This window comes from Peromyscus californicus, unplaced genomic scaffold, assembly GCF_007827085.1.
Source record: "Peromyscus californicus insignis strain IS unplaced genomic scaffold, ASM782708v3 Scaffold_9__1_contigs__length_137607984, whole genome shotgun sequence".
In the NCBI taxonomy this organism is placed as follows: domain Eukaryota; kingdom Metazoa; phylum Chordata; class Mammalia; order Rodentia; family Cricetidae; genus Peromyscus; species Peromyscus californicus.
This window is the reverse complement of record NW_026294617.1, coordinates 26,052,726-26,065,160: the sequence shown is the minus strand read 5'-3', so window position 1 is coordinate 26,065,160 and position 12,435 is coordinate 26,052,726.

Sequence of the window (12,435 nt, the reverse complement as noted above, 5' to 3'; positions counted from 1 at the left end):
CTGAATCAGTAAGATGAGATTCACACTTCAACTACAAGCCCTGAGGAAAGAGAGGGAAAACCAAAAATAATTTGAGAATTTAAACTCTTAGCACCTTCTCTTCCTTCTCCTTGTGACATACTTACTTCAGCAAGGCCACACCTCCTAAACCTCCCCAGCCATGACACCAACTGGGAACCTAGTATTCAAATCTCAGGGCTTACAGAGAACACTCTCTTTCGAGCCAGAATACCTATGATCCCCGGCCCAAAGTAAAATATCTAGATGGTATTCATCCTCATCAGACAGGAACAAATGCAATTAGCTTAATTAAAACTCTCCTGATCTTTCCAATTAAAAGTACTCCCTGTGTTCTCTGAGCCTCCTGACATTTAAGTGTGTCGTCTTTTACACTCCAGCCTGGAACTTGTATTATCATTATTCTTAAATATAAAGCTATTGAAAGTACGATACGAGGGGTCCCCACTGGATCAGGCCCTCTGAATGGATGAGACAGTTGATTGGCTTGATCTGTTTGGGAGGCACCTAGGCAGTGGGACCAGATCTTGTGCTCATTGCATGAGTTGGCTGTTTGAAACCTGGGGCCTATACAGGATTGTTTGGCTCGGCCTGGGAGGAGGGGACTAGACCTACCTGGACTGAGTCTACCAGGTTGACCTCAGTCTGTGGGGAAGGCTTTGCCCTGGAGGAGATGGGAATGGGGGGGGGGGGTTGGGGGGAAGGTGAGGGGGACGGGAGGGGGGAGAACAAGGGAATCCGTGGCTGATATGTAGAACTGAATTGTATTGCAAAATAAATTAATAAAAAAAAGAAAAAAAAAGAAAAAAAAAAAGAAAAAGAAATAGTATAAATAAATAACCAGCTTTTACTAGTTCAAAAAAAAAAAAAAAAGAAAGTACGATACATATCTTAGCATGTTTTAAAATCCTCCTTAGCACCTATCAGTGCATTTTCCACATTTGGTTTCATATTTAACATAAATTCATGGAGCAGGAGTTAAGAAGAATTGAGTTATTTTTACCTTGCTACTAAACTGACAAAATTTACAAATCTTCTTTCAGTGAAATACAATTATATAGTAATGTAGTCATTCTCTCCTGCATATTTATCTTACCATCTCCTCAAGCCATTTAATGGGATTTCCAACTCTAATTCATAAATTCAGATTTTATTTTATTTCTCTATGTTTTTTTCCAAAATGTCCTAGTGTTTTGTTATGTATTTGCAATATATGTTTTCCTCTGAGTACATCATCATAGCACTGATGTGGATATTAGTGTTAAATTATTCTAATATTCATTCATTTTCAAATTGAGGGGAGTGGACAAAAGAAACCTTCTCAAGAATATAGAGTTCAGAGGAAGTCTTTAAATTGAAGCACATATTTATAAATATATTGTTATGTCTAACTATTCTCCAAATAACACATAATAATTTTGATCATCAGAAATTTTAATTACCAAATAAAAAATTTAAAAATCATTGATAAAACATTAATGTATCAGTTATCTGAAGAAGTAACTTGAAAGCTATTATTAAAATTGAAGGCAAAGCAATATGAGAAAAAGAGTCCTAAGAGCAGGCAAAAGACTCAGAAATACCAGTTTCCTCTATTAGGTGTTCCACAAAAATACTAAGCTCACATATACAGAGAACCTGGTGAAAACCCTTGCATGCTGCGTTCTTGCTGCTTCAGTCTCTGTGAGTCTTGTCTTATTTTTTCTTGTTTTGCTGTGTTTAGTCATTGTCTCTTGAAAGCCTCATTTTTACTGAAGGGAAATGTTTTGGGATATTTGATCTCACTGTGTGTGTGTGTTTTTTTTTTCTGCGTGGATTAAAAAAGAACTGAACAGGCAATAGCTAGGTAAGAGAGACTGGGTAGGTGTTTTGTTATGGATTTGCAATATATGTTTTCCTCTGAGTACATCATCATAGATGTATCTTCCAGAGAGAGATAGGAACTCTGGGAAGAATTTGAGCTGTGGGGTTAGGGATGTAGGGGTGTAGGGAGGTGGGGATGTGGGAGTGGGGGGGATTAGACAGCGAGACTCAGAGCAAGTCAGATGTACAGTATGGAGGAGAGGTAATGAACCATGTGGCAGAATTTAGATTAATATAAAAGGGTTAATTTGAGTTTTAAGAGCTAGTTGGGAACAAGCCAAAGCTAAGGCCAGCTTTCATAATTAGTGTAAGTCTCCATGTCATTATTTGGAAGCTGGTAGTACAAAGAAAGAACAACTGCAAAGAAAGGGGGAATAAACCTGGGGGAGAGGAGGCGTGGGAGGGGTGGAGGGAGATTAAACTGTGCTCTGGATGTATTGTATGAGAGAAGAATCTATTTTCAATGAATAAATAAATAGTTACACGAAATTAAAGAAAAGTAGTAAATTGCCTTCTAGAAAAATAATGGCAAAATTGTCTACAGATTGTTGTTCCATATATGCAATTCATAAGAATATTATCATTTCTTTTTGAGGTTGACCAGAACCCCCAAAAAGTAATACCAGGCTGATATATATATTTACAATAATTCTTCCTTCAAGAACTATAATCCATAGTTAATCCCATGGCTGTTTAGACAGCTTCTTCTCATGCATCATGTACATTAGGCATCTTTGCTAGGACCACAGGATGTGAAACTGATGCTGTTTCTCACATTTTAAATTTAGTTATAATAAATCATGATTATAGCCATCTCCTGAGAATGCAGGCAAAAGCAAGGTAACATGGAGTTTTTTACATAGCGTAATTACCATGAAGTGAATCAATGTAACCATCATGCAAAGAGGCCAAAGTAAGAGGGACAGAAGAAGTGGGCTACATCCACACATGTGAACAGCCAAGTAACCAAAGAGAGCAGAGGAAGCTTCTCTGGAACCTAGAGTGACATGAAGTAGTGAGGTGTGTGAAGGATCAACATCAGTACCATCGGTGTCCTCTGGACAGTTTTCAGAACACAAACAATGTATTATATTAATGAAGTAAAATGATCTGATAAAAATAAGAGCTTTAAATGCTTCTACTCTATTTTTCATATGCTGTAAATTTTAGAGTTTAACGCTGAGCTTTTAAAATTCTATTTACAATAATCTACACATCTGATTTTGAGATGTGGAATACTGGAATTTTTGTATTAGAAACACCTCCTGGTATTTAATGTCCACTGATACAAATAAAATTAAGATTTACTATAGCCCCTCCAAATAAAACTACAAATGTAGGTTTCTATGGTAAAAAGCAAAGATTTGACCACATTTTATTTTTTTAAAGATAATACACATTTAATGTTCAGACATTATAGAAATGAAGTAGCTTTTTAGGAGAAATGATAATGTTATTTATATGTGTACATTTTTGTAACCAGAAAGCACAAACCTCTTGTATTTACATATACTACTTGGAGCAACTATTTAGGTAAGTGTCTACACATACAGCATTGGTGAAATTTTTTTGTAATTTCCCTTTCATTCTCTTTGTAAATGATAAGTATTAATGAAATGCTGTTTAACAGTACAACAGTAACAACATCTTTAAATATTAAGGAAAAACACTCCCAACACTTTTCATTTCTCTTCCTATAATTATATTACATGGTGTTACTACTTTAAGTCAATTTAAATTAGATGAAGATGTCACTGTAAGATTGTGAATCAAAAATCTTTTCGAATACATTTTAACATTTTTTTGTCAAGAATAATACTGAACACTTAGTTAACACTTGAATTTGCTGGTTTTGCTGTTGCAGTCAGTCAAGTGTGGGGTGAAATCCGTGAGAGGGATATGTCAATAAGCTGTGCACTTCCTCTGGACAGTCAAAAAACTGTATTACAACACATTCCCACTATAGATGTAAAGTAGCACTTACGTTCACACTTATACATCTCATTGATTTGGTTATGGCTGCCTAAATTTCATACTGTAGCAAGTGAAGTACTGCAGATCACATCTCTTTACAAATCTTCCATCAGCCCAAAAGCCCTCTGGCTTCTCCTATTAAGTATTTCTTCTAGGTTCCATTCCAGTAAGGCCACATCATTTTTTCCAAGAAGACTGAGTTGATTCTCTCACCACTGAGGCTCAGTGTGCTGTTCCATCGTGCAAACACTGTGCTGTACAATTTTTTTAGCTTTCTCCTGTCTGTCTTTTAGGATTAATTCCAAAATGTTTTACCTAAGAGATCCTTAAATACCCTGCCAAATTTTATTCATCCATTTACAAAAGTAGTCATTCAGCTACTAGACTTTGAATCATTTTATGCTTCTAAGATTTTATGATATTCAAAAGGAAACAATCAAAAATTTCTGGGAACATCAATTTGCCTTTTGATAGTAGCTTTCATTGAGGAATGGGTATAATGATTCTCATCTCCAGTCAAAATGAGATTCTTCCTAACTAAGGAGGGCCTGAATAGAACAGAAAGCAGAAGGGTAACTGTTCCCTGAAGTGGGTAGCTGTTCCAGCTCTGACCTGGAAGTACTACCCCCATTGAGGCTTCAGTAACTGCCACGCCTATGAGGCAGGCCAAGACAGGAGCCCTTAAGACCCAAGATCCGGATGTGCCAGCTCTCTTGGTTCTTTGATCCTGGATGCTGGATGTAGACCAAGCAGAGTTCTCCAGAGAACATTGCTGGACTGCACTTCACCTCTCCCATACCCTGAAATCTATCCCTTCTTTTGTAAGTTACCCCACAAAATAAACCTCCCATTTAACTATGTGGAGTTGCCGTAATACTTGCACCAATAGTTCCCTCTTTAAGCCAGGATATCATTTTATTTTGTTGGAGATAATTAGCAGCCCTTACTCTTGGTCTTCCAATTCAGCACAGTATTGATAGTCACATGTAGTACTCCTCCATCCAATACTGTTCCACAGCCAAACCATCCTAAAGACCTTTGGACTTGACTTGAATCCCTGTATCTGCTTTTTCAGTTTTGTCCCTGATAGATACCAAGTCATGCGATTTTGTTCCATTCTTTAGTAGTCCTTCTGTTTTTATATTGATAAAATCAATCAATTAATCTTTCTTTCTCTCTGTGTTTGTGTGCACATGAACACACACATATACCCACTTATGCATGTTCACATATGTGCATATGTGTGTATTGTGTATGTGTAGACAATTAGCATTGCCATCCATTTGTTCTGTTTCTTTGGATAATCCTGACTTAATAAAGTTGGCGAATCTAAGATGACTTCCGATCGTGGATATATTCTTATTAACTACAATCATTAAAAGGAGGCAAGTGCAAACACACATGTCTAATGTCTGCCAGCGCATCTCTCTACTAGTTTCCTTACAGGGATTCTCTGCCAAGTGTCTGGCAAATTTATTTTGGCATCAATTACCAGATATCGTGATTTCAGAAAAATGTGAGAAATTTGCTAGTTAGACATTGGCAGCCCGCTGTGTAGAGTCACCACTTTCATATTATGTCCTTAGGCTGAATTTAGAACTGTTGAATTATGTCATGAAAAGAAATTGAATGGGAAAAATAAGAAATAAATTGTTATCTTGATTAGCATGCTGCCTCCTTGAGGGAAAGTGGTACTGCCATTCACCCATGTTATTCAGGCCAGGAAACTGTATATCATTGGACTTTTACTTCCTCATTTTCCTGTCTCCTCTACCCAATCCATTATCAAATTGTGTCAAGCCTGTCTCCTAAATATGATTCACATTGGTCCATTTCTTCTCCATTTCCACTGATGAACTTAGTCCACGCCACCAGACTCTCTAGCTGGAATGTCTCTAATAGATTCCAATGAGTGATTCTGCCTGTAGTGGCATTTGTAAATCAAATCCATTTTCCACACTGCAGCCAGTGTTCTCTTTATAGAATGAATTAGATCATATCACATCTTTGGTAAACTATATTACTGGTCCCCCAATGTTCACAGAATAAAATCTCTTCATGGATAACTAGGCTCTTCATGATCTCAAACATGTCAACTACCCCAGGGCCAGTTTTTAGCATTTCTCATCCAAAACCCAATAATACAGCAAATCTATCTAACATGAAGGTAATTTTGCACATGTTTATTCTCTCAGTCAAGCTGCAACTGGTACTTTTAACCAACAACTAGATCCCATTATTTTAGGAGAGTCATCCTCAACTCTCCCAGTTTAACCCTAAAACATAAATTGTATATCACCACCAATTTGTTTTTTATTGAAAAAATTTATTCATTTTTACATATCAACCACAAAACCCCCTCTCATCCCTCCTCCCACTTACCCATCCCCCGCCTCCCCCTCACCCATCCCCCCATCCCCTTCTCCAAAAGGGTAAGTCCTCCCCTGGGGGAACAGCGAAGTCTGGTACATTCAGTTGAGGCAGGACCAAGCCTCTCCCCGCTTTTCCCAGCCAGAGGAACAAGAAATTTGTTGTGAGACCCTATCTCCTGGAAATATCAGGGAACCTATACCCATGAAATGTCAACAACTTGGCTGTCAAAACAAGACACGAACAAAGATACTAACAACAGTATGCTAGCAAAGATGAGAACAGCCCCATGGGCCCCAAACCCTTGGCAGATAACTATAAGCAGCTATGGACTCTGAGCAAGTCAGTCTTTCCCAGGGAAAATCAAACCAGTTGGTTAACCAACACAAAGTAGTTGGCCCTCAAATCCTGTTCATACATGTAATATTTTAAGGACCAGATGATTTGGAATATATGTTTTCAAAGGACATGCTAAATGATACATCATATTTCATCAATATATGTAGTAATCTTTCCTTTTTCATCTCTAATTTTATTAATTTGTGTCTCTTTCTTTCTTCTGGTTAGCTTGACAATGTGTTTTCAATCTCATACCACATCCCAGAACCTTTTCTTTGGTCTATTCTGTGTATTTTTTCTTGACTAAGAATTTATTTCCAGACTATAATAACCTATGAGCAACTCAATAATAAGAAACATGCAGCTCAACTAAAAAAAAAATGGGTAAGTTTTTTGAATAGTAATATATATATATATATGATATAAATATATAAATATAATCTTCTAAGTCAATTTCATGTTATTCAAATTTGTATGTTTTTAGGGCTGAGCAATTACTATTGTGTAATCAATTAAAGGGACTCATTTATAAGGAACACAAAATTCCCTACAAATGAGTAAATAAATTAGCAGTAACTAATTGCTCTTAGCACTTTTAGGAGAGAGACCTTGTGAAATTTCCTTTAATCCGTAACTGATATATTCATTGTTTAGGTCTTGTTTAGGCTAGAACATTGTTGAGATCTCATGGGTACAGAATTCCTGTTCTTTATTGAAGGAAAATCTCACAGTAAATGCTTTGCTCTTCTGGCTTTTACACTCTTAATTCTCCCCACTTCCATGATGCTCTTTCAGTCTTAGATACAGGGTCTGTGGTATAGATGTCTAAGTTGGGCCTGGGTACCCTGCAGTTAGTGGCCTTCTGCATTTTGACCAATTGTGATTTTCAGCATTGGTCTCTTTCTGATGCAAAAGGGAAACTTCTTTGAAGAGAGGAGAGAGCTATACTTCGAGAGTAGCAGTAAATGCCTGAGTGATGCCAAATAATACACAGACACATGGCCTAATGGAAAGATGAAGAAAACCCAGTATATGAACACTGAATTCATTAAAAATAAATATTCAAGAGAATTCGATCTGAAATGGAGATGGAATTTAAAAGTCAATAACCCAAGCATAAAACTCTAAGGAAAAGCTTACAAATAGAAGGAATCAAATGGAAGTATTTATGTCAGAATTTGAGGATAAAGTAGAAGAATTTGAGCATACAAATAACGAATATGAAAAAATAAACAAACTCATACACACATACACAAAAGGAGTGTACAGGATGTGATAAACCATGAAAAGATAAAATCTTTGAATTATAGGCATAGAGGAAGAAAAATAAACTCAGAACAATGGCAGCTCTTCAAGAAGATCCTAAAAGAAAACTTCCCCCACAGTAAGGAAACATAGATGCTATAAGAAGCACACAGAACACCAAACAGACGGGACCAGAAGCAAACTCCCATAGCATATTATCATTACAGCAATAACTAAGCAGATTAAAGAATAAATATTGAAAGCTGCAAAAGAAAAACATGCAAGTAATGTGTAAGGGAAAACACATTCAAGCAGCAGCTGATTTCTCAATAGAAACTTTTAAATTCAAAGAACTTGGAACAAAATTTTCCAAATTTGAAATGTCCATGGATAACAAACTAGATTGTTGCACCCAGAGAAACTACATGCGTTGTTGAAGAAGAAAGAAACCCTTTCCATAATGTAAGCAGGCTAAAAGAATGTGTTTTCAGCAAGCCATCCTTAAAGAGAACCTGAAAATAACAGTTCAGGGTGAAAAGAAGACTGAGCATAGCCAAGAGACTGTAGACAGAAATAAAATGAAGGCTATAATTATAATTATTGAAACTCCCCAAAAAAGGACAAAGGACACTAATAGCAAAAATAACAATGACTGTAATCAACAGATATGATCCAATAATAAATCTAAATGCTAATGGTTTTAATTCCCCAAAACAATGATAAAGATTAGCCTAATAGAGTAAAAACCAAATCCATCTGTCTGCAAGAAGTTCATCTTAGCTTTAAACATGAAGGGACTGCTGTAGAGAAAAAAGGTTGGAAAAGGGTGTTCTAAGCAAATGGAACCAAAAAGCAAATGGAATACTACTTTTGTACTCTCTATTTCATTAATTCGTGTCTCAGTTTATATTATTTCTGTCTATCCACTGCTTTTGAGTTTGGATAGTTGTTGTTTTTCTAGAATCTTGAAGTGTATTCTTATTACTTCATGTGTTACTTGAGTTTTTCAGTTTTTTTTTTCTTATTTAATTGTACTTGAATACATATTTACTTTTTATTCATTGACACTTTTGTGTTCATAATATACTTCAGTCATTTTCATCACCCATCTCTCTCGGTCTCCCCTCCTTCCTCTCATATTCCTACTTTCCTGTTATTTTGTGTCTGTGAACCACTAAGTTTAACTAGAGTTGTTTGCATGTGCATGGATAAGAGGTTATTTACTGGAGTGTGGGAAATTTATTAGTCAATAATCCAATGAAGAAAATGACACACCAACAACCAACCACCAGCCACCAATAATTTTCAGTAGCCCCGAAGGGAGAGAAAGGATCACATAAGTCTGTCTCCATTCCAGGATGCTATACTGATGGCCAAAATTTTGTTCTGGTTTCTGCAACTGTAGTGAGATCATGATTACAGTATGTCCAGAAGAAGTCTTCATGAAACACACCTCCCCATGCTGCTACTCTTCCAAATTCTTTCCGCACTCTTTCCATGACTTCCTCTGAAGCTTGGAAGAAGTAATGTTGATGAATCATTTAATACCAAACAGTTCACCATCCTTTATTATTGGCATTCCAACCACTTAAGATATTTTTGCATTATTTAATGAAATAAGAAACTTATTTTACAAAGATTGTAACACTCATCTATAGCTAAATTGTAAATATTGAGAAAGTAGTTTGACTACATGTCCTCCTAGGACAACAACAGTATTGAGTTCCTCTCTAGGGCCTATGATCTCTCTAGCTACCATCTGTTGACCAGGTTACAGTACCAGACATGAGTTTATTCCTATGAAAAAGACCTTGAATCAAATCATAAAGCAATTGGTTACCTGCTTCCCCATGACATTCATAACACCGTTGTACCAATGGGCACAGCTTACCATGCTAGTCTTCAGAGTTCACAAAATTCACAACTAGGTAAGACTGTTGATGATTTTTTTTCTGCTAGCAATCTACATAGTAAATGCTGGAATGATGAAAGCTACTCAATAAGAGGGAAGCTTTCACCTTAGTTCCTGTTTGATTTCCTTTGTCCTGAGACCATAGTATATGATACTTTCAGCAGTGGGATCTTCTAGCAAGTTCTGGTGAACAATAAGGACAACAGCTAACACCATTTGGGGATCCTCTTGGCATCCCTGACAAACAACTCATAGAGAGGTATCTCATGCCTAGCACTGGGATTTTTATTTAATAGGCTATGGCTTCTGGAAGGACAATTATCATCTATGCAATTTAACTTCGTTAAAAATATTTTAATATTCAATTTTAATATCAATGGTAGGTTTCCATATGGTTATTGTTCATATATTCATATTGGAGGTTATCAATCCCCCAACCGCTTCTCTGTCTTACCCTCCATACCTTCTCACATTCAGCATTCTTCCTTCCACTTACTGTAAATACATTTCCTCTTAGAACTTTCATAGTTATATTCCGGGGGTTCTGGTAGATTGTATTTTCATTTCAATTTTAAATCTGAAACTTTTGTGTTTCTTCCATAATTTATTTTATTAACTACTAGTTATTCAATACTGTATTGTTCAGTTTCCATGGAGTTGTGTGGTTTTCATTTTTTACTTTTTCTTGATACTGATTTCTAGTTTTATTTTATTATGGCCTTATAGTATAATACCACAGACATTATTGCAAGTCTGTAGATTTGTTAAGGCTATTTGTGACCAATAATGTTACATGTTTGAAAGAAGATTTGGTTGGTCTCTTAACTAAATAATGGATATCTTGTCCTATTGGAGAGAATATTCTGTCTATATCTGCTACATAAATTTATATATGATATTCTGAGTTCTGAGATTTCTTTGTTAGTTTCCAGTTTGGAAGACTTAACTTGAGTGAGAATGAAGTATATGGAGTACTGAAATCATCCACTGTTATTAGAGGGAAATATAAAACCTTTTATGCCCATTAATATTTGTTTTATGAATTTTGGAGTTCAGATATTTGGTGAATGTGTATCTAAAGTTATTAAATATTCTGTATGAATTTTTCCTTTAATTAATATTTAGAGGTCTTCTATGTGTCTTGATACTAAAGTTTGTTTGAAATTTACTTTGCCAATGGTCATAATAGCTAACCTTACCAACTTGTTTGTTCAAGTTCCCTTGACAAATTTTTATCCTTTAATTTTCAGTCTATGGGTGTTTTCACCAATAAGAAAAAGATTTGGAGACAGAAGAATTTTTATTTAGCCTTTTAAATTATAGTCAACCAGTCTGTGTCTCATTTGGTGAGCTGAGAACATTTAATATTTAAATTTATTTTTTAGAGATGCTTAATAATTCCTGTAATTTTGTTGGTAATTTTTCTAGTTGGGTGAGTTGTTGTTTGTTCCTTGTTTCTCCCATAGTGGCATCAGACACTTGCCAGTTTCCTGTGTTATGCCTGATTGATTCCTTCCCTTCTATATTTTCTTAGGATACTCTTCTCATGAAATGTGTTCTTTTCTGTGTTCTATCATTTGAAATTTTTTTTCTTCCCTGTGTAAAATGTTACTTTAAGTATCTTTTGCAGCACTACCCAACAGTTAGGAATGGTCTTGGTGCTTGTCTGAAAATACCTTATCCCTCCATCAATTTCTAAAGAGAGCTTAGTTAGCAATCATTTACTTTCAGAGTGTTAAATATAATAGTCCATCTTTTCCTGGATTGAGGGTTTCCAATAAGACATCTGATGTTATTCTGAGCTTTTTTTTTTTTTTTAAATATTGAAGATGAATTGGCATGTTTCTCTGTCTGTGCTCAATGTTGCTTCTTTGGTTTGTATTTTTGATATACTAACTATAACATGTCATGAAAGAGTTCTATCGCCATTTGAATTTAGGGTGCTAAATGTCTCTTGTGTTGAATGACTTGTTGTTTCTCTCAAATTTAGAAATATTCTGTGCCAGGCAGTAGAGGCGCATGCCTTTAATCCCAGCACTTGGGAGACAGAGGCAGTCAGATCTCTGTGAGACTGAGGGCAGTCTAGTCTCGCAAATTCCAGGAAAGGCACCAAAGCTACACAGAAAAACAGTCTCAGGAAAGAAAAAAATATTCTGCTATAATACCACTGAATATATTCTCTATGCCTCCCATGTTTACCTCAGTTCCTTTTTTCCCATTAGTATTAGGTTTGGTTTCTTGATAACATATAGAATTTTAGGATGTTGTAATCTTTCTTTCCCCTCCCCTCGTATTTTCTTTGTGAATGAAGTATTCAATCAGATGGGATTTGAGCAAATGTGTCCTCTATCCCTGATGCATTTCTTCTCCTTGGTCACAGCCGTGGGAGACCCTTTTCACTATTGCCTTGTTGGTTGTTTTTGATTCATTGAGTTTTGCGTTTTCAACATTTCTAATTTTTCAAAGACAGACCTCAATTTATTTGCTGAAAATTTTTCACTCTCAATGACTTTCTCACCCTTATAGCTGTTTTCTTTCCATGTTGCAGACTTCCCCCTTATGTTGTTGAATTTACTCACCAGACCATGGATTTAATTCTTCCGCTTAGTTGTATCTCCTTTAGACCACTGATCATTTTTTCCCCCAGAAAACAGTTGATCCAGCATTTGTATCTCCAAGTTCAGCATCTGCGAGTTCAGTAGTTCATTTGTTTT